At 44.9% G+C, this 21,644-nt stretch overlaps 1 protein-coding gene across 1 annotated transcript in view; it reads left to right on the top strand.

Annotated features, from left to right (window-relative positions):
• The window catches only part of LOC124552447 (juvenile hormone epoxide hydrolase 1-like), a 97,824-nt gene that overhangs the window by 8,423 nt on the left and 67,757 nt on the right, over nt 1-21,644 (top strand). The gene's annotated exons all lie outside the window — the stretch shown is intronic.

Below are 21,644 nucleotides of genomic sequence, written 5' to 3'. Positions count from 1 at the left end.
CAATTTCCTTCACGTACTCTGTAAAATCGTACTGGTATCCCATCAGGTCCAGTGGCCTTTCCTCTTTTGAGCGATTTTAATTGTTGTATATAATTGTCAAGTATGGAGCTAATGCATCAGCATACTCTGAAAGGAACCTGATTGGTATAAAGTCTGAGCTAGAAGACTTTGTTTTATTAAGTGATTTAAGTTGCTTCACTACTCCGAGGATATTTACTTCTACATTACTCATGTTGGTAGCTGTTCTTGTTTCGAATTCTGAAATATTTACTTCGTGAAACATCCTGGCAGATTAAAACTGTGTGCCGGACCGAGACTTGAACTCGGGACCATTGCCTTTCCCGGGCAAGTGCTCTAGCAACTGAGCTACCCAAGTACGACTCATGCCCCGTCCTCACAACTTTGCTTCGTGTTTTTTTGTGAAGGCGTTTTGGAAGGCTGTGTTTAGTAACTCTGCTTTGGCAGCACTGTCTTCGATAGTATCTCCATTGCTATCGCGCAGAGAAGGCACCGGTTGTTTTTTACCGATAACATACTTCACGTAAGACCAGAATTTCTAGTCGGCCGGTGTGGCCGAGCGGTTCTAGGCGCTTCAGTCTAGAACCACGCGACCGCTACGGTCGCAGGTTCGAATCCTGCCTCGTGCATGGATGTGTGTGATGTCCTTAGGTTAGTTAGGTTTAAGTAGTTCTAAGTTCTAGGGGACTGATGACCTTAATGTTAAGTCCCATAGTCCTCAGAGCCATTTTTTGATTTTTTTTAGAATCTCTTTGGATTTTCTGCCAGGTTTAGAGACAAAGTTTGATTGTGGAAACTGTGATAAGCATCTCGCATTGAAGTCTCTGCTAAATTTCGAGCTTCTGTAAAAGATCGCCAATCTTGTGGATTTTGCGTCTGTATGAATTTGGCATGTTTGTTTCGTTGTTTCTGCAAGTGTTCTAACCCGTTTTTTGTGTACCAACGAGGATCAACTCCGACGTTTGTTAATTTATTTGGTACAAATCTTTCAATTGCTGCCGATACTATTTCTCTGAATTCAAGCCACATCTGGTCTACACTTATATTATTAATTTGGAGTGAGCGGAGATTGTCTCTCAGGAAGGCATCAAGTGAATTTTTACCTGCTTTTTTGAGTAGGTACATTTTTCGTTTAGTTTTGGAGGATTTGGGGATTACAATATTCACTTTCGCTACGACAACCCTGTGTTCACTAATCCCTGTATCCGTTTTGATGCTCGTTATTAACTCAGGATTATTGATTGCTAACAGGTGAAATGTGAATGAGATTTTCACTCTGCAGCGGAGTGTGCGCTGATATGAAACTTCCTGGCAGATTAAAACTGTGTGCCCGACCGAGACTCGAACTCGGGACCTTTGCCTTTCGCGGGCAAGTGCTCTACCATCTGAGCTACCGAAGCGCACACTCCGCTGCAGAGTGAAAATCTCATTCTTGAAACATTCCCCAGGCTGTGGCTAAGCCATGTCTCCGCAATATCCTTTCTTTCAGGAGTGCTAGTTCTGCAAGGTTCGCAGGAGAGCTTCTGTAAAGTTTGGAAGGTAGGAGACGAGGTACTGGCAGAAGTAAACCTGTGAGTACCGGGCGTGAGTCGTGCTTCGGTAGCTCAGTTGGTAGAGCACTTGCCCGCGAAAGGCAAAGGCCCCGAGTTCGAGTCTCGGTCAGGCACACAGTTTTAATCTGCCAGGGAGTTTCATATCAGCGCACACTCCGCTGCAGAGTGAAAATCTCATTCTGGAAACATCCCCCACGCTGTGGCTAAGCCATGTCTCCGCAGTATCCTTTCTTTCAGGAGTGCTAGTTCTGCAGGTTCGCAGGAGAGCTTCTGTAAAGTCTGGAAGGTAGGAGACGAGGTACTGGCAGAAGTAAAGCTGTGAGTACCGGGCGTGAGTCGTGCTTCGGTAGCTCAGTTGGTAGAGCACTTGCCCGCGAAAGGCAAAGGTCCCGAGTTCGAGTCTCGGTCGGGCACACAGTTTTAATCTGCCAGGAAGTTTCAGGTGAAGTGTGTTTTCACAACCGTTTACGATTCGCATGGGCTCATGAACTAACTGCTCGAAATATTTTTCAGAGGATGCGTTTGCAATCCCTGAACCAGCAGGACAGAAAGGGTGAGGTTATATTTGTGGAAAGGGGCCAAAATAAGTTGCTGTCAGTTACACTCAACATAAATTTTTTTTAGTTAAAACACAAAATAACATAAGAAAAAATTAAAAACTCAAGGTTTTAACTAAGGAGCTCCTTTGATTTGATTTAAATCGGCTGAAAGCCACATACTAAAATCCAGGGCCCAAGGCCTAAGAAAGGAATTGAGGTACAGGAGTTGTTCTGGAATTTCGCTTCTTTCAAAAATAATTTTTTTCTTCAATAAAAATAGGCTGAAGGCCTCACATTAAGCAAGAGCAGTGTTACGGCTTAAGGCCAAAACAAAGATTTTCAATGTTAATTCTAAACAAGCTGAAAACTCAGCTGATGGCCGCATATCAACAAACAATTTAACGGCTTAAAGGCCTAGGAAGAAGAGCTTCCTATTTCAAAAGGCTGAAGGGCTTATCTTAAAATATTTCGTCTAAAAGGCCACATACTAGAGAATAACAATCTTATGACGTAAGGACAAAGCAAAGATTTTGAATTTCTAATTTAAGAGAGATGAAAACTCGGCTGAAGGCCACACACACCAAGCAGAAAACAATTTTACGGCTTAAGGCCTAAAAGAACAGCTTTGCAGTTTAAATAAGCTAAAACTCGGCTAAAGGCCACACACGGTACTTGAAAATGAAAGGAAATGACTATGCAGAACACAAGGAGCGGCGCTCATAAGGTTCCAATGGTCGGCCTGGGAAGGAAACACTAACGCACGCTTAGGTGAGACAGGCAGCCCGACTGACAACCTCTTAATCGGAAGGCAACACAACCAAGGGACAGTTCACGACGGACCGACTGACCAACGGTCAGATCCAGCTGCACAGATAATGGAAAATATCGGCCGACGAAGAATAAACCCAGATAACAATAACTTTAACTGGGCCTCACCAAGATCAAGGCATCAAACATCACCCAAGACGAGTTTAAAAGAATCCCAAACTACAAGTCACAACTGGAGGCTGCAGATTCTATGCAACAAAACACACGACTTGTTATCACACGTGTCATGGGCTGAGAAAACAACAATCCACAAATAGCGAAGAACTCGTAACAGTCGAGTTTTAAGAACAGGAAACTAATTACTCAGCTTGCGGATCCTGCTTCGGAAGAAAGCGAAGCCGGCCGGGGTGGCAGAGTGGTTCTAGGCGCTTCAGTCTGGAACCGCGCGACCGCTACGGTCGCAGGTTCGATCCTGCCTCGGGCGTGGATGTGTTTGATGTCCTTAGGTTAATTAGGTTTAAGTAGTTGTAAGTTCTAGGGGGACTGATGACCTCAGCTGTTAAGACCCATAGTGCTCAGAGCCATTTGAACCATTAGAAGAAAGCGAGAAGTCGCTCGCACAGCTATCGTCTCCAGATAGAAAAGGGTGTGCCCGCCACCAAAAGCCCCGGCCTGGCTTCGCGCTGTGGAGGCTGCGTCGCTGCTCTGTTCCGACGAACCAACAACGTCCAACCACATCCCAAATCGGAAAATGGTGTTCGTCCTGAGGACCAGCCGAGCAAACGACCAACGGCAGCCCGCTTTCGCCGACAGCGGTCCCGGCGAATAGTAACACCATCAGCACCCGACTGTTGCTGGCTGCCAACTCTTCCCGACTGATACTGGTGTCAGAGCTCAGCAGACCACGTATAGCCATGTGACGACCAGCCGACCAACCGACCGACCAACGGCCTTCCGTCTGTGTCGACCACGGTCCCGGCGCGTACTCGCACTGTCTGCCTTCCGACTTACTCTGCCGACACACTGCTCCAAGTCTGACTGCACTCCTGGTCCGCCTCCAACTGAACTGACTTTCTTCGTCGTCGATGAGATGACCGAAAGAACAACCAACCAACGGTCGTCCGCCCTGGTACTGGCTGCTCGGACCTCACTGGGTCTCCATCCCCGTCTGCACTGCTATTGTGTCCCTACTGCCCTCCTGGTCCCCCTCCTCCAACTGAACTGGCTTCCTTCAGTCTGACGACGTCCCGGAGACACTGGCTCGGACCCAACTATGCAGAGGGAACACAACCAACATCTCTGCACAGGAAGGAACCGACCCAAATACACGTCGTCGATGAGACGGCCGACCGAACCAAAAACCAACGGTCGTCCCTGCTGGTACTGGCTGTGTGGACCTCACTGGGGCTCCGCCCCCACTGCAATGCTGCTGCGTCCCGATCGTCGTCCTAGTCCGTCTCCAACTAACTTCCAATGACGACCCGGAAATAATATCTGTCACTCCAGAGATGCTACGACAGTGCAATTATCGATACGCGCTGCTGCTGCCACTCACGGTCAAGTAAAGCAGGAAGATAGTGACGCCAGTAAATGGAATAACAAAACGAGGTGGCAGTACCATAATAGAAGATGACAATAAATGGCATGAACACGAGACGTGCACGGCTCAGCTTTAAGCTCAATTTCGGATGTTGTTTAATGCATACCACCAGAATTAAACATATCGAGGGTAAATTAAGGTCACCACCAAAAATAATCATATGTGCCGGCTGCGTGTTTGAAATCGAGTTTTCTTTGAACCTTTCAGCAGCTGTATCATCTGAATTGGGAGGTTGGTAAAAGGATCCAATTATTATTTTATTCCGGTTGCCAAGAGCGACCTCTACCCATACTAACTCACAGGAACTGTCTACTTCAATTTCGCGACAAGATAAACTACTTCTAACAGCAAACAAAAACGCCATTGCCAACGGTGTTTAGCGTATCCTTTCGGAACACCGTTAGGTTCTTCGCAAAAATGTCGGCTGAGCTTACATCCGGCTTTAGACAGATTTCAGTGTCTACAACGATTTGAGCATCATTGCTTTCTATTAGAGCTTGTAGCTCTGGTACTTTCCCAACACAGCTACGACAATTTACAACTGTTATAGCAATGGTTCCTGTACCTACGTTCTTCCTGTGTTCAGCCTGCACCCTTTGTGACTGAAGCCCTTCTTGTGTTTTCCCGAGACCCTCTAACCTAAAAAACCGGCCAGTCCACGACACACAGCCCCTGCTACCCGTGTAGCCGCCTCGTGCGTATAGTGGACACCTGAGCTATTCAGCGGAACCCGAAACCCAACCACACTTTGGCGCAAGTCGAGGAATCTGCAGCCTACACGGTCGCAGAACGGTCTGAGCCTCTGATTCAGACCCTTCACTCGGCTCTGTACCAGAGGTCCGCAATCGCTCCTGTCGACTATGCTGCAAATGGTGAGCTCTGCTTTCGTCTCGTAAGCAAGACTGGCAGCCTTTATCACTTCTGTCAGCCGCTCGAAACCAGATAGAATCCCTTCTGATCCAAAGTGACACACATCATTGGTACGGACATGATCAACGACCTGCAGTTGGCCGCACCCTGTGCCTTTCATGACATCCAGGAGGACCCTTTCCACATCTGGAATGACTCTACCTAATTTGCACACGGAGTGCACATTGGTTTTCTTTCCCTTCTTGTCAGCCATGTTCCTAAGGGGCCCCATAGTGTGCCTAACGTTGGAGCTGCCAACTACCAATAATCTCACCCTCTGTGATTTTCCGAATCTTGCAGGCTGAGTGGTTTCCTCTGAAACAGGACAGGCGACAGCATCCGGCTCAGTGATAGTGTCAACCACAGGCAGTACCTGGAACCTGTTTGTCAGACAAACCGGGGAGGTATTACGTGCGGCCGCCTGGGAAGTCTTTCGCCGCCTGCTACGCCTCGGGGCGACTTCCCACCCTACGACAGGTGAGGGGTCAGCCTCGGTGCGAGCAGACACTGGGTTGGCCACCAGTGAGGACCGATCGGAGGACTCAGTTGGATCCCCACAGCCGGCCCATCCACTGCAGTCTCAAGCTGTGTAACCGAAGCCATCACAGGCTGAAGCTGACAGTCAAGTGTCTCCAATTCGGCTCGCATCCGCACACAATTGCAGTCCCTGTCCATACTAAAGACCGTGGAAAACTAAACTGTGTAGATAAACGGACTATCGGCACATGCTGCGCAACTCTAGTGTAGACTTACAAAAACGCAGGAACTATGTCTAATAGATTAGTACGCAGAGCCGAAGCACTCAGGTGAAAGTAAATAATTCGTCCCTGATTAGGAACTTGTAGTATGTCACAAAATCGGTTTACTTTCGGACGCAAACAAAAGTGCGAGAACTTAAATTAACACACAGAAACTCAAGAAACTAAACCATTAAAGCACACAGATGATGAGATAAAATCCGCTCCTGTTTAGGAACTCTTAAGTGACAATATCAGTTACTCCCAAGCTGCTGCTTGTGTCTCGGCCGGCTGCTGCTGCCTGAGTGACAAAACCCTGTATAGTTCATTACCTTTGTATGCTGCTACCAGTAATGAAATCGTGAAAATTTTAACAAAAGCTGTGTCTAAACATCTTGAGGTCAGACTGATGGGAATATAATGTTAAGCCACCTTGCGGTATTTTCAACATCTGATGAACTCCTGATGCGCCATCAGGACCTGCATCACTGTCATCTAAAACTGGATCACTGTTGTCCTTAAAATACTCGCACAACATCCGCGTCTTCATTGATTACAAGGTTTCGACGTCAATGCCACGTTGACACTGTGGCATGACACTGTTTTCGTCCAAAGACAAGAATGTATAAATACGTTAAGACGAAACTACATATGTAGCCGTCAGGTGCTTTCTAACAGGTTATTATTAGTCACAATTTTGTTAATTAATAAGAAATGTTAAAATAAACATAATTAGCCTACTCTATAAATAACCAAAATATGAGAAACCAGCTAAAACCCTTAACGAACGGCCAAACAATTTCTTCCTGTTGCCTAACTTGAATTTTTGGCTTGCTGGGAAGAAACTGTCATTAAATGAGGAAGTGATAGTTGGAGTCAACGAGTATTTAGCAGAGTTTTACACAACATATTTTTCTTATGAGCGAATCGCTGGGCCAAGTGTGTATCCTCAAAAGAGACTATGTCGAGAAGTAAGGTGCGTTGTTTACGAAAGAAACATTTTCTTGACTTTTTCCAGGCCTATCAAACCACCATTATATTAACAGTTCCTGAGGTTAGCCGCAGGGATACCTCAAGGTTAAGGAGCGTCTCTTAGGAACAACTACATAGCGCTGGTTTACCTGCCGGTTCATATACGGTAGATGTTGTTATGGTCTTCAGTCCGAAGACTGGTCTGCTGCATTTCACCATCCTAAACATCTCTGCGCAAGCCCCTTCATCTTTGCTTAATTACTGCACCTACTTGCTATACTCGAATTTTGGCCTTCCCCTCAAATTTTTAACTGCTACCCTTCACTCCATTACAAAACTGACGATTTCTCGATGCTCCATGATGTGTCCTGTCAACGGATGTCTTATTTTAGTCTGGTTGTGCTGTAAATGTCTTTCTTTCTGAGTTCGATTTAGAAGTTCTCCATTACCTACCTCACCTTCCGCCTAATCTTCAGCATTCCCCCATAGTAACACGTTTCAAAAGCTTCTATTCTCTTCTTGTCTGAAATGTTTATCGTCCACATTTCACTTCCCCAATTTCTCTTTTCTAGTAATGCTTTCCCTCATATTGCCCGTCTGCCCAAGTAGCAAAACTCATGTAGTACTTTTAGGATCTCATACCCTAATCTAATTCCTTCAGCATCAGCTGATTTAATTCGACTTGCCTTCACAAAAGAAGACGGAGTAAATATTCCAGAATTCGAATCGAGAACAGCTGCCAACATGAGTAACGTAGAAGTAAATATCCTCGGAGAAGTGAAGCAACTTAAATCACTTAATAAAAGCAAGTCTTCCGGTCCAGACTGTATACCAATTAGGTTCCTTTCGGAGTATGCTCATGCATTAGCTCCATACTTAACAATCATATACAACCGTTCGCTCGACGAAAGATCCGTATACAAGTACTGGAAAATTGCACAGATCACACCAATATTCAAGAAAGGTAGTAGGAGTAATCCACTAAATTACAGGCCCATATCGTTGACGTCGATATGTAGCAGGATTTTAGAACATGTATTGTGATCGAACATAATGAATTGCCTCAAAGAAAACGGTCTATTGACACACAGTCAACATGGGTTTGGAAAACATCGTTCTTGTGAAACACAACTAGCCCTTTATTCACATGAAGCGCCGAGTGCTGTTGACAAGGGATTTCAGATTGATTCCGTATTTCTGGATTTCCGGAAAGCTTTTGACACTGTAGCACGTAAGCAGCCCGTAGTGGAATTGCGTGTTTATGGAATATCGTCTCAGTTATGTGACTGGATCTGTGATTTCCTGTCAGAGAGGTCACAGTTCGTAGTAATTGACGGAAAGTCATCGAGTGGAGCAGAAGTGATTTCAGGCGTTCGCCAAGGTAGTGTTACAGGCCCTTTGCTGTTCCTTGTCTGTATAAACGATTTGGGAGACAATCTTCGGTTGTTTGCAGATGGCGCTGTCCTTTATCGACTAATTAAGTCTTCAGAAGATCAAAACAAACTGCAAAACTATTTGGAAGTAATATCGGAATGGTGTGAAAAGTGGCAGTTGACCTTAAATAACGAAACGTGTGAGGTCATCCACATGAGTGCTAAAAGGAACTCAAACTTCGGTTACACAATAAATCAGTCTAATCCAAAAGCCGTAAATTCAACTAAATACCTAGGTATTACAATTGCGAACTACTTAAATTGGAAGGAACACACAGAAAATGTTCTGGGGAGGGCAAACCAAAGACTGCGTTTTATTGGCAGCACACTTATAAAATGTAATAGACCTACTAAGGAGACTGCCTGCACTACGCTTGTCCGTCTTCTTTTGGAGTGCTGCTGCGCACGTTTTGTATTATCGAGAAATATGGGAGCCAGTGTCACAGAAATGATACAGGATTTGACAATCATTAAAAGAAAGGCGTTTTCCGTTGCGACGGAATCTTCTCACGAAATTTCAATCACCAACTTTCTCCTCCGAATGCGAAAATATTTTGCTGACACCGACTTACATAGGCCTCGTGATGACTGGATGTTATGTGATGTCCTTAGGTTAGTTAGGTTTAAGTAGTTCTAAGTTCTAGGGGACTGATGACCATAGATGTTAAATCCCATAGTGCTCAAAGCCATTTGAACCATTTCGACTTACATAGGGAGGTACGATCACCAAGAAAAAAATAAGGGAAATCAGAGCTCGTAAGGAAAGATATAGGTGTTCATTCTTTCCGCGCGCTATACGAGAATGTAATAACAGAGAATTGTGAGGGTGGTTCGATGAACCCTCTGCCAGGCACTTAAACGTGATTTGCAGAGTATCCATGTTGGTGTAGATGTAGACTACATCTACTTACCTTTGTTTTACTTTTGTTGATGTTCGTCTTATAATCTCTTTTCAAGTCAATATCCTTTCCCTGCAATTGTTTTTCCATCTCCTTTGCCGTCTCTACAGTGTCATCGGCAAACCTCCAATTTCTTATTTCTGAACTTAAATTCCTTTTCCAAATGTCTCATTGACGCAGTATACATACACCGCTCAGAAAAATTAGCGGAACTTAATTTTTGGCGTCTGCCATACTCCACTGCGCAGTAACTGAGGACTGTATATGTTACCAAACTATATCTTTACCTCTCACAATATAAGCACTGAACAAATCGTCATTACATCTTTGATCGCTTACATAAAAAGGACTGAAATGTCCAACAGGTGTCGAAAACAGTGTGGAAACAATCATTCACCGTCACCCACGGGGATTTTCACTGGACTTTGAGAGCTTCAGTAACATTCATGCCCTCCATCAGCGTTTATCACCGCCTAAAACCTAAGTAGCTCCATAGGCGCATAGGTCTACAGAGATCACCCTGTGGTATTCGGTGCCGCTCTTTAATGACAGCCCACGAGAGTTCTTGGACACTCTGTGGTGGTACAGGACGATCACGAACACGACTATCAAGCATGTCCCACATGTGGATGATGGGGTCTAGTTTTCTCCAAGAAATTCGCTAGGCCACGATATAATATGTCTTAATATTTTAATCCGTCTTATTTTCTATAAACTGGCACACGTATGTTCCACATTCACGTAATATGTTTGCGAGGCGACGGAGCGGAATCAAATCGGAGGCTTGCTGGCAGTCGGGAAGCCGAGTAGTGCTCGGATGAAGGGCGAAAGTTGTGATTGCTACAGCTGCTCGAGAGATATGCTTTAACACGGTGACTCTCGAAACCTTCCTTATCGGAACGGCTTTCCCATGATCTGGAATGAACTCTGATTCTCTGATATGTGTCAAAGAGCATGAGTTGCATAACGTTATCTTATCTAGACCCAGCGGTGGCTTAACACTATCTGGGTTATTCGCCACTGCTGTAAATAAAGTCGGAGATGACTTGCACAATTGGTTGGACTGCTTACTCAAATCCTTACCTCACCCTGTCAGTGCTAAGCGCCAACACGTAACCTGCACGTCTCGTGGAAGTCACAACCGAGCGTGCTGGCCGAGAGGCGGTGTGCTGAGGCACTGAACTCGCAAACTACAGGACGCCGGTTCAAATCCACGTCCGCCTGGCGAGATTTAGGTTCCACAGTGATCTCCAGAAAGCGCTTAAATCTTTCGTGACTGAATGAATTAAAATTTTGCGTGTATCTGTAAAAACTTGTTTCCTTCTTTTGGAACGGGTACGAAGTCAGGCCATGTTTCTAAATTTCGATTGTTGTTTATAGTTTCATAATTATTTTAAGTCGGACGTGTATGTCTCGCTGGACTCGTCGAGGAATAAACGGTCCGCTTAAATGTATTCGTCCTCATCAGGACATACACTGACAGAAAAAATCGCAGCACCGAAAAATAATGTAGAGTAACGACATTTCGGTAATACATTCGCCTAGATAACATATTTAGACAACGGCCTTGCCGCAGTGGATACGCCTGTTCCCGCGAGATCACCGAAGTTCAGCGCTGTCGGGGGTGGTCGGCACTTGGATGGGTGACCATCCAGGCCGCCATGCGCTGTTGCCATTTTTCGCGGTGCACTCAGCCTCGTGATGCCAATTGAGGAGCTACTCGGCCGAATAGTAGCGGCTTCGGTCAAGAATACCATCATAACGACCGGGAGAGCGGTGTGGTGACCCCAGGCCCCTCCTGTTCGTATCCTCCACTGAGGATGACACGGCGGTCGGATGGTCCCGGTAGGCCACTCGTGCTTTAGATAACATATTTAAGGGATTAACATTGCGAGATCGCAGGCTAATGTAAGCGCTATGTAAGCCATTGCAAATGTGAAACGCTGGTATATTAATAACCGGCGCAGCTGCCAGAATGTTGAAAGCAAGCATGCGGACGTGTGTGCATTATGTTGTGCAGGTGCTGGATATCAGTTTGTGGGATGGACTTGCATGCCAGTTGCACTCGGTCGGTCAGTACAGAGCCGGTTATGCTGTCTGTGGATGACGCAAGAGTTGCCGTCTGATGCTGTCCCATGTGTGCTCTATTAGAGACAGATCTAGTGATAGGGAAGACCAAGGTAACATGTCAACACTCTGTGCAGCAAGTTGGGTTACAACTGCGGTATATGGCTGAGTGTTATCCTGTTGGAAAACAGTCACTGAATGCTGTTTATGAATGGCAACACAACAGGCAGAATCAACAGACTGACGTACAGTTTGGCAGTCAGGGTGCGTGGCATAACCAACAGAGTGCTCCTGCTGACGTACGAAACCGCACCCCAGACCATCACTCCAGGTGTAGGTCCAGCGTGTCCAGCATGCAGACAGGTTGGTTGCGGGCCCAAAGCTGACCTCCTCCTAACCAACGAAGGGCCGTCGCCTGCACCGAGGGCAGAACCAACTTCCATCAGAAAATGCAAAAGACCTCCAACCTGCCCTCGAGTGAGCTCTTGCTTGACACCACTGAAGTGGCAAACGGCAGTGGTTTGGGGTCCGTGGAATGCACGCTACAGGGCATCTCGCTCGGAGCTGTCGTTGAAGGAACCGGTTTCTAACAGTTCGTTTGCCACTGTAGTGGCAACTGTTACTCAGATTGCCGCTGGAGATGCGGTACGACGCACCAGAGCCATACGGCGAACACGAGGTCTTCCCTCTCGGTAGTCCTAAGTGCCCATCCAGAGCCCGATCTTCTTGTGATCGTTGATTTCCGTGACCACCGCTGCCAGCAGTCATATATAGTGGCTACATTCCTGTCAACCCTTTGTGCAGTATCGCAGAAGGAACATCCAGCTTCTCACAGACCTACTAACAGACCTCGCTTTAACTCAGTGAGGTGCCGATAATAGCGTCTTTGCTACTTAACGAAATCTTGATTGACATCAATTCACAGCGTCCGATCTCAAAGGCAGCCATAGCTCAGCACCGTTACAGTGTGCACTTGAAGCCAACCTAATTTCCATCCTCTTAGTGGCTCTACTGGTGCCGCTCTTACACTACTGGCGCCAAATCAGAATAGACGTCATCTTTCAGATCTAGAAACACGCCTACCAACTTCCGTTTATGTGGCACAACTCCCTGGTGATGCGATTTCTTTTCCGTCAATGTATACTCTAGCATTCTGCGTGGTGTCTGTTTGTTCTAAGTCGTGTCTCCCTACCACTTTCGCGCAACGACGCTCTGAGCGTGTTTTTTAGGGAATTGACTAGTTTGAACCTGGGACCTGTTGCTGGTAAGGAGACGCCAGACCACACATGACATGTAGAGTTCAGAAGAGTTTAGTGAGACTAGCGATGATATAACCAAATACTTAATGATTTCAGCGTCAGCTCCACTGCACTCCCTGTAAAAGAATCTTAACACTAACTAAATTTAGTGGAAGGGGTTCAAGGCTTTCCTATTTTTTGTTAGCTGGTAAAATAACGTCGAAAAAGCAGTTAACTTTACCATTGGAAATTTTATTCTACTCACAAAACGTTGTTTATAAATTGCACTATTGATAAAAGGAAATATTTTAATACAGGATGATAAAAACCAACTGCGTTCAACAAAATGTCAACGAATGTTCCCTGAATGGGTTTCTAAGTTTTTCAAGTTCTATAATGGATCGAAGGATGACCTATGCCATATCACATCTATAATTAGGTTTAAATTAAGTTTCACAAAGGGGAAAACTATCAAAATGGTCTACAGTGACCCTCAATTATGTTTAATTACTTATTTAACTTGTCGTAAATTACAGTGGCTGATGTGGCTTCTCAATAATTATATAACAGAAAAATCGTCGCGTTTCAGATTTTAACTTCAAGTAGCAAATGTGAATACCATGAATTCTAATTAACGATCGACACTAGTATTACGCAAAAAGGGGATGTAACAGGTGAGACTTCTGCAGTTCTGAGTGAAGCTTTATGCGCTGTTATGCGGCATCGCGTGCGTTCATTACCTTGTCGCTGTTCGTAAGGGGGGCGGCGGGCAGCACAGCTCCGCTCACCTCGCCGTCTCGGAAGTAACTCTTCTTCTAAGTTCTCTTTACTACAATTTACCGAAGTTCGTTTAAAAAAAACTATCTGGCTGTGTTTTCATCTGACCAATCAGGGACTCAATGTTAACCTTAAGGTCCGCCTACAAAAATTCTGTCTATCCAATGGGAAACGTTATACTTTTCTGGTGGGACAATGTTTTTAATGTTTGCAACGTAACAGAGACGCGTATAGTCTCACGCTAAAACTTGCAGCTGGTGTGGCCGTTTTAGTGTTATCGTAGGATCTATACTGTTCTTCTGGAGGGCTCTATCTTTTAACATGGGCTGGGGGTGGTCCTGACGTAACAGACGCGAAAAAGTCTCACGCTAAAACTTGCGGTTGGGGTGTGGTCCTAGCGGTTAGCTGGCGACGTGGGTGTCCGTCCCTTATCGTAGGGCCTTCTCGCTTACATGACTCTGCTCTCGGCTTCTGTTCTCGTTTCTCCCCTCGGAACTGCGTCTGTTTCACGGTGGGAAGGTATGACATGCATTTAGGCATTCTTGTGTTAGTATGTGGTATTCCATTTGCTCACTCGTTGATCGTATTACCTTGGTTAATTTAATGTCAGGATTTATTCGGAGTTATGTGACATACTGCCGTATTTGCTATCATATCAGGGTTTTCATGGAAGGTGTTGGATTTGCCTGACACCTTACAATACATTCCACTTAAAATAATGTTTTACTATAGAATAGAATCTGTAAAAAGAAGAAAGTAAGTACCATTATCATGTCAGACAAACTTATTTGTTCACTCCGTAACATGTTTAGGAAGTTTTTCGAAACATGGCTGAATACATAGTGAGACGCTCTGCTAAATCCGCAGGACAGGACAGGTATTTGGAATTGTGGAAAGGGGCCAAAATGAGCTGCTCTCAGTTACACTCTAACACATATAACTTTATCTGACCAAACATTACAGTGCAAATTCTTGAACTTAGTAATCGGCTGAATACGCCACACTATCTTATGCCTTAAGGGCACAACCACTTAAATTTAGAAACGCCTCGTGATGACTGGGTGTTGTGTGATGTCCGTGGGTTAGTTAAGTTTAACTAGTTCTAAGTTCTAGGCAACTGATGACCATCGATGTTAAGTCCCATAGTGCTCAGAGCCATTTGAACCATTTAGAAACGGCTAAAAGCCATTAAGTTAAGATTCAGACCCCAAACAGAATATTTAGCAGGCAAAAGGCCTTGCGTAAGTAAGTTCTATAACTTGGCTGAAGGCCCAACAAATTTAACACTTGAAAAGCAAACAAGTTTAATTTAAAGACGGCTGAAGGCCCATGATTTAAGACTCAAGGTAAAATTAAATTAAAAAAAACACAGCATAAAGCCTTATTTTTCAATTCGACTGAAGGCCCCAAACAGTCTGATGCTTGAAAGACAAATACTTTAATTTAAAAAGTGATGAAGACCCCATGACTTAAAACTCAAAGAAAAATAAATTTAAACAACAAAGCCTTATCTTAAATTAGGCTGAAGGCCCCAAAACATCTAACACTTGACAAGCAAGATACTTTAATTTCAAAACGGCTCAAGGCCCATGACTTAAAACGCAACTAAAATAACCTTTAAAGGCAGAAGGCGCAAGGCTTTATCTTTAAACAATACTTTAATCAGGCTGAATGCCTAAACAATCTGAGACTTGACAAGTAAAGAAATTTAATTTTGATGTGGGTGAAGGCCCATGACTTAAAACACAACTAAAAACAATTCAACTTTAATTCAAACCATCGGCTATGAGCCATACAAATACACACAACATACAAATAGCAGCGCGGGGCTACCCGAGCGGTCTAGGGCGCTGCAGTCATGGACTGTGCGGCTGGTCCCGGCGGAGGTTCGAGTCCTCCCTCGGGCATGGGTGTGTGTGTGTGTGTCCTTAGGATAATTTAGGTTAAGTAGTGTGTAACCTTAGGGACTGATGACCTTAGCAGTTAAGTCCCATAAGATTTCACACACATTTGAACATTTGAACATTTGAACATTTGAACAGAAAATAAGAAAAGGCAGTGCAGCTAGCGGCGCTCAGAAGTTTCGGGTGTCGGCCAACACTTGAAACACTAACGTTCACTTAGGTTAGGAAGGCAGTCGGCCAACCACCCTCAATCCGACGTGAACCCAACCGACAGATCGTCAACAGACCAATGCTCAAGGTGATTTCCGCTCCACACTTGCACCAAGGTTCCGCTCCGCACTTGCGCCAAAATTCCAAAGATGCTGACAGCAGAGACTGTGGAACCAAACAAGAACGGATCCCAGATAACCCATAAGGGGTGGACGACCCAAAAACCCACGTCGTTTAATCAAACGACCGACTAAGTGAGAAGCAGTACGCCGACAACACTTACATAAACTTGTCCGTGAAAATCACATAAACTACACACAGCCCCACGAACATCTGCACGAGGACTAGAAGATGCTGACGGCAGTGACTGTGCAGTGGCGAGGACGAACCACGAGTTGAGACACACACGTCTCCAACCCATGAACGATCGGCGAGCAATCTCGTCGTCCAGTAAGACGAGCAACCGGCGATCAACCAAGACCGTCCCTGTTGAAACCATGTGTGCCGGCAACGGTCGGGCGAGTCATGGCTATCCGAACCTCACTGCCGCTCCAACCCGACCCAACTTCTGCCGCGTCCCAACTGTCCGACTGCAAGGTCCGAACTGCACTGCTGGCGCGTTCCAACTCACTGCCAGATACGAACTCTCCACTCAACACGGGACAACCCGGGAAGTAATAGCAGTCCAGCAAAGACAATACGGCGGGGCATATCGATAAGCGCTGCTGCTGCCGCTCACGGGCAGACAAGGCAGCAACTCAGTAACACCAGTAATTGAATTAACGAAACGAGGTGGCAATACAGTAACACAGAATGTGAAAGAGAGATATGGCTTGAACGCGGGCCACGCACGGCTCACATAGTGGTACTTTGCAGTAGGTACATATGAAATTAGTACCTACCTCTTGCTTCCGTTTGCTGCATTGCCTGCATCGTCTCCTTGTGATTCTTGTTGGAAAATGTTTTCCTATTGCTTACAAGCGCACATCATCATCCGTACAAAAGGGTGCGTATGTGTAGTAAGATGGCAAGATGATAAGCCAGTTACAGTTTTGTCAACTGCTTACCACCCGCAAGACGTATGATTCCTCACCGGAAGAAAATAGAGAGGGCGCAACCTGAGCTATGTCCTGCCCTCTGTCTATAGCAAACAGCTGCAATGGGTGCTGCAGAACGCTTTCCTCAGCGGAGAGAAAGATACGTTATTGGTCCTAGGTCACTCCAATGGTGATATCGTCCTTCTTTATTTTCCATTGGACGTTGCAATAGCGAACAGTTTTATCACGTGGAACTGTAACAATCGAGAAAGATGTGACCAATTTTCTTTTCACCTTGCCTTTGTAAGGCAGCTTTCAACTGGGGGAGGGAGAGAGAGAGAGAGAGAGAGAGAGAGAGAGAGAGAGATTGCGGAGTTTCCGTTCCATATCAAACCAAGGGAAACGAAATGAAATTGCACCACCGAATAAAGTAACTAAATGTAAAAATGTATACACAACTATCAACAAAAGGCACATTTAGAAAATCTCACGTACACTGGCGTAAGACAGAACCATTAAACGAAATTACAAGAGTTTTATCAACAGAAATGAGCATAAATATGCGTGTTTCTAGCAAACAATACAAAAAAGACAATAAATAAATTGCAGACGGAAAAAAATAACGTAAAACCGCCAAAACACAAGCACACGTTGCACAACAGAAACAAGTGATATCTCGTGCACTAGGTGCCAAACAATGAGCTTTTTGGCTCCAAATCTTGATACACTCAAAACTCGATCGCGACACGGAAGAGATGTGAGAACGTTCATACCCTTGTGAACTCAAGGAAATAAACTTGTATGTGGGACAAATATGTCCGCTGCTCACGAAAGAGTTAAGGTGCGTGCCGTGGCGGTTCCATTGAAGGGGACACTTACGACTCCTTCTTCATTCCTCCTTTAGCCCGAACTTGTGCCTCGACTCTTTATTCCATTGTCGGATTTTCCTACCTGTCTGTCTTGTAACGACATAGTCGCAGGCCCTTTCTGTGGGCTTCCACCAATTTGTTACTGCTGCAATCAACAGGGCGAACTAAAAACGCCACCTACAAAATTTCGCGGTTTGTTCAGGGACACTTCCTGAGTATTTTGGTACAAGGAATCTCTGGTCTCCGGAGTGGTTACAGAATAATAGCATTCCATATGATTTCTTACGCCCAGTTGTGTTTGTATCGGCATTGCACTGGAAATACAATCTAAGACAAAAAAGAAGCGACGCACAACGAAGGAATTATCCAAATCAGACGGAAATCGGTGGGTGCAATGTACATGTACAGACGAATAAATGATTACAATTTCAGAAAAACTGGAAGATCTATTCTAGAAAAAGAGCTTCACAAAGTCAAGAACGCGTTGCTCCACCTCTTGTCGTTATGCAAGCAGTTATTTGGCTTGCCACTGATTGACAGAATTGTTGGATGTTCTCCTGAAGCACATCGTGCCAAATTCTGACCGACTGGCGCGTCAGGCCGCCAAAATTCCGAGCTGGTTGGAGGACTCCACCCATAATGCTCCAAACGTTACCAGTTGGGGAGACACCCAGCGACCTTGCAGGTCGAGGTGGGGTTTCGCAAGCGCGAAGAGAGGCAGTCCTCTCTGTGTGTAGGAGGGGATCATCTTGCTGAAATGTAGGCCCAGGATGGCTTGCCATGAAGGGCAACAAATCAGGACCTGGAATATGGTCGACGAACCGCTGTGCTTGAAGGGTGCCGCGGTGCGTGGCGGAGGGAACTTTGTTTACCATTGTCACTTCTTCCAATTTCCTGTTCCAGTCGCGAATAGTTGGCGGGAAGAACGATTGCCGGTAAGCCTCCTTGTCGACTCGAATCTCTCTAATTTTATCTTCGTGGTATGTTCGCGGGGTATACGTAGGAGGAAGGAATATGTAGGGTGTTTCAAAATTACTCTGACACACTTAGATGGGATGTAGATGGCATCTTGAGGCTCAAAGTGAGGATACGAACCCCGGTTCGGAAATGTTATATATATATATATATATATATATATATATATATATATATATATATATATATATATATATATATGTGTGTGTGTGTGCGCGTGTGTATGTATACAGAGCGATTCCTTGATAATATTACGGACTTACAGAGATGATGGAGAAGGGTGAACGTATCAATTTGAGGTGAGGGACGCCGGGAAAGAAAGAGTTGAAAGCTATAAGCGAAACTCATTGTGTTGCCTCTGACACTGAAATATATGTACCAGTGTTGTTGCTATGATTGTGGAATAGGCAATTTTCAGGGGTGGTAGTATGCACCAAAACAAGATAAAAAGTTCAATAAATATGGGCTCTAAAACGCATACGCGAGGAGCTACGAACATTTATTTATCTTTGCTACTGTGAAACACATATCCTCTATTGAAGAAATGCTCAGAGAATTTTTGGGAAAATTTTTAAAGGTACTGAGGAAAGTAGTATGAGGTATCCCACTTTTAAGTCAGAGTTTTTTAAAGCAAACGGGAGACTCTTGTCATTTTTTTGCTCCTATAGGAGGAGCATTTTTCCGCTGATCTCTTTCCCTACTGCCATGACATCTTCCAGCAGGATAACTGTCTCTGTCAGAGCGCCAGAATCCTGCCATAATGGTTCGAAGGGGAGGTTAGTTAACCCACGTTGATGGCTCGGCCACCGAATTCATCCGATCTGAATCTAATGCCGCACATCTGAGACGCTACCGGGCGCCACGTCCACCCCCACAAAGCACCGTAATTTACGCGAACCGCATGGTCCTTACGTAGACATCTGATACCACATACCACTTCAAGCCGACCAAACACTTGTCGAGTCTGTAAGACGCAGATTCGCTGTTGTAAGGCGTTCTCAAAGCGAACCATAACGTTATAATGTTTCGGCTTATCAGTATAAACCGTGCAGGAGTGCGTTTAGATTCCGTTAAAAGTGCGTTTTCTTCTGTTGGGTTTCTGTTTTAAGTTAGTTATAATAACCGATTGTTATAAGTGAGAGCAACATCTTCGGGTGGGAGGGGGAGTGGGGGGTGTAATATAAGCTATTCCTAAGCTGTCTGTAGCTGTTTTTTAGGTGTTCGTACCTCAGTCGGTGCAAACGGAACCATCACGGGACCATTTTGTTGTCTGTCATCGGCCTGTCGGCCGGTTGGTTGGTCTGTCGGTTGGTTGGTTAGTCTGTCGGTTGGTTGGTTAGTCTGTCGCTCTGCCTGTCCGACTGTTCATAATCCGTTTGCTAAGAAAGCGTAGTGTTATCAGCATGAAATTTATGCCATGTAGTGCAGTCTACACTCCTTTTGTGGTGTAAATAATTGAAGCTTTTTATTCAGTGCAATCAGGACATACGGCCATTTACGTAACATATTTTGATACTACAAAACTCACTCATGAAAATAAAACCTATAGAGCGCTTCCCTTTGACCTAGAATCACTTAGCTGGGCAAGAAGCAATGTCTCACAGTATGTAAGTGTACTGTCATATCGCTGGTTTAGTTGTGGAGTATCTTTGCAGGCAGCCGCGTCTATGTAGAGTCGAGCGCGGGACACGGAACTGTTATGTTGTGTAGTGTGTAGCTCTACATGTGAGAGGCATTATTAGCATGGAATTTGAAGTGTTGCTACAATTGTTGTTATCGAACTGTGTTGTGTCTTAACGTTGAGTGGCTCCCCTAAACCCGCTTGCATAATTCGATAGATAATTTCAGGCAAGCCAGCAGCAGTGTGGAGCAGAACAGCACGACCGCCGAGGGACTACCAGGTAAGTGGAGTGGATAGGGCGCGCGGTCCAGAACGACAACCAGTTAAAAGGGTCCCCCACCCCCATTTGTACTCCCGGGCGTGTTACATTCTGAGAGATCGAACACGGCGCGGATGATTGATGCTGTACGGTATGACACGCAACGAGAGGATACACAAATACGTTATCGGCGGCACTGCTCAGTTTTAAATTACTTCTTGACGCACTTTCCTCTGAATCATTTCCATATTTCATCACTGTACTGTAACAACAATTGTAGCAACACTTCAAATTCCATGCTAATAATGCCTCTCACATGTAGAGCTACACACTACACAACATAACAGTTCCGTGTCCCGCGCTCGACTCTACATAGACGCGGCTGCCTGCAAAGATACTCCACAACTACAGATTACTGTAACAGCACTTGTAGCAAACACTTCAACTTCCATACTAACAATGCCTCTCACGTGCAAAGCTACACACCACACAACATAACAGTTCAGTGTCCCGCGCTCGACTCTACATAGACGCGGCTGCCTGCAAAGATACTCCACAACTAAACCAGCGATATGACAGTACACTTACAAGTACAAGTAAACGGAAAAATCCGAAATCGTTAATTTGTAACTACAACACACGACAAAAACATTTCTTATGTTATTTGTTATCCAGTGTACAACTGGAAATTGAAACATTCTCGTAAGTCTTGGAATCTTTGGGGCCCGTTTCTTGCCATTATCAATGCCGATAACAGGCAAACATGGTCAATACGCGCAATTTCCAGGATGTGTGAACTGTCTGTATACATCATTAAATTTGTATGGAAACTTCTCGCATCTGCCCATTTTTTTTAATTTGTCATCAGACTGTCTGTCTGTTCGTCTGTTAAGATCTCTTTTTCTTGATGGCCCATCAAGTTGAAATTTGTCTTACGTGCTCAAGTCTATGGTTCCTTGGTGTTATAAACACTTCAAGCTTCCAAGTCAAGGTAATCAAAAGTTACAGCCATTTGTGTCACATATTTTGATGCTCGGAAACTCATTCATCAAAACCTACAGTATACTTCCCGTTGACCTAGAATCATGAAATTTGGCGAAAAGCAAGGTTCCAGAGTACAAGTAGACGAAATAATCCGAAATTTCTGAATCTGTAATTATACCACACGAAACAATACTTTTTTTTTGTTATTTGTTATCTGACTGTCTGTCTGCGCTCCGCTAAGACTCTTTTCCCTCAGGAACGGTATGATGTATCAA

The sequence above is a fragment of the Schistocerca americana genome, chromosome 10, assembly GCF_021461395.2.
Source record: "Schistocerca americana isolate TAMUIC-IGC-003095 chromosome 10, iqSchAmer2.1, whole genome shotgun sequence".
Classification (NCBI taxonomy): domain Eukaryota; kingdom Metazoa; phylum Arthropoda; class Insecta; order Orthoptera; family Acrididae; genus Schistocerca; species Schistocerca americana.
This window is presented reverse-complemented; position numbering and strand designations above follow the sequence as displayed.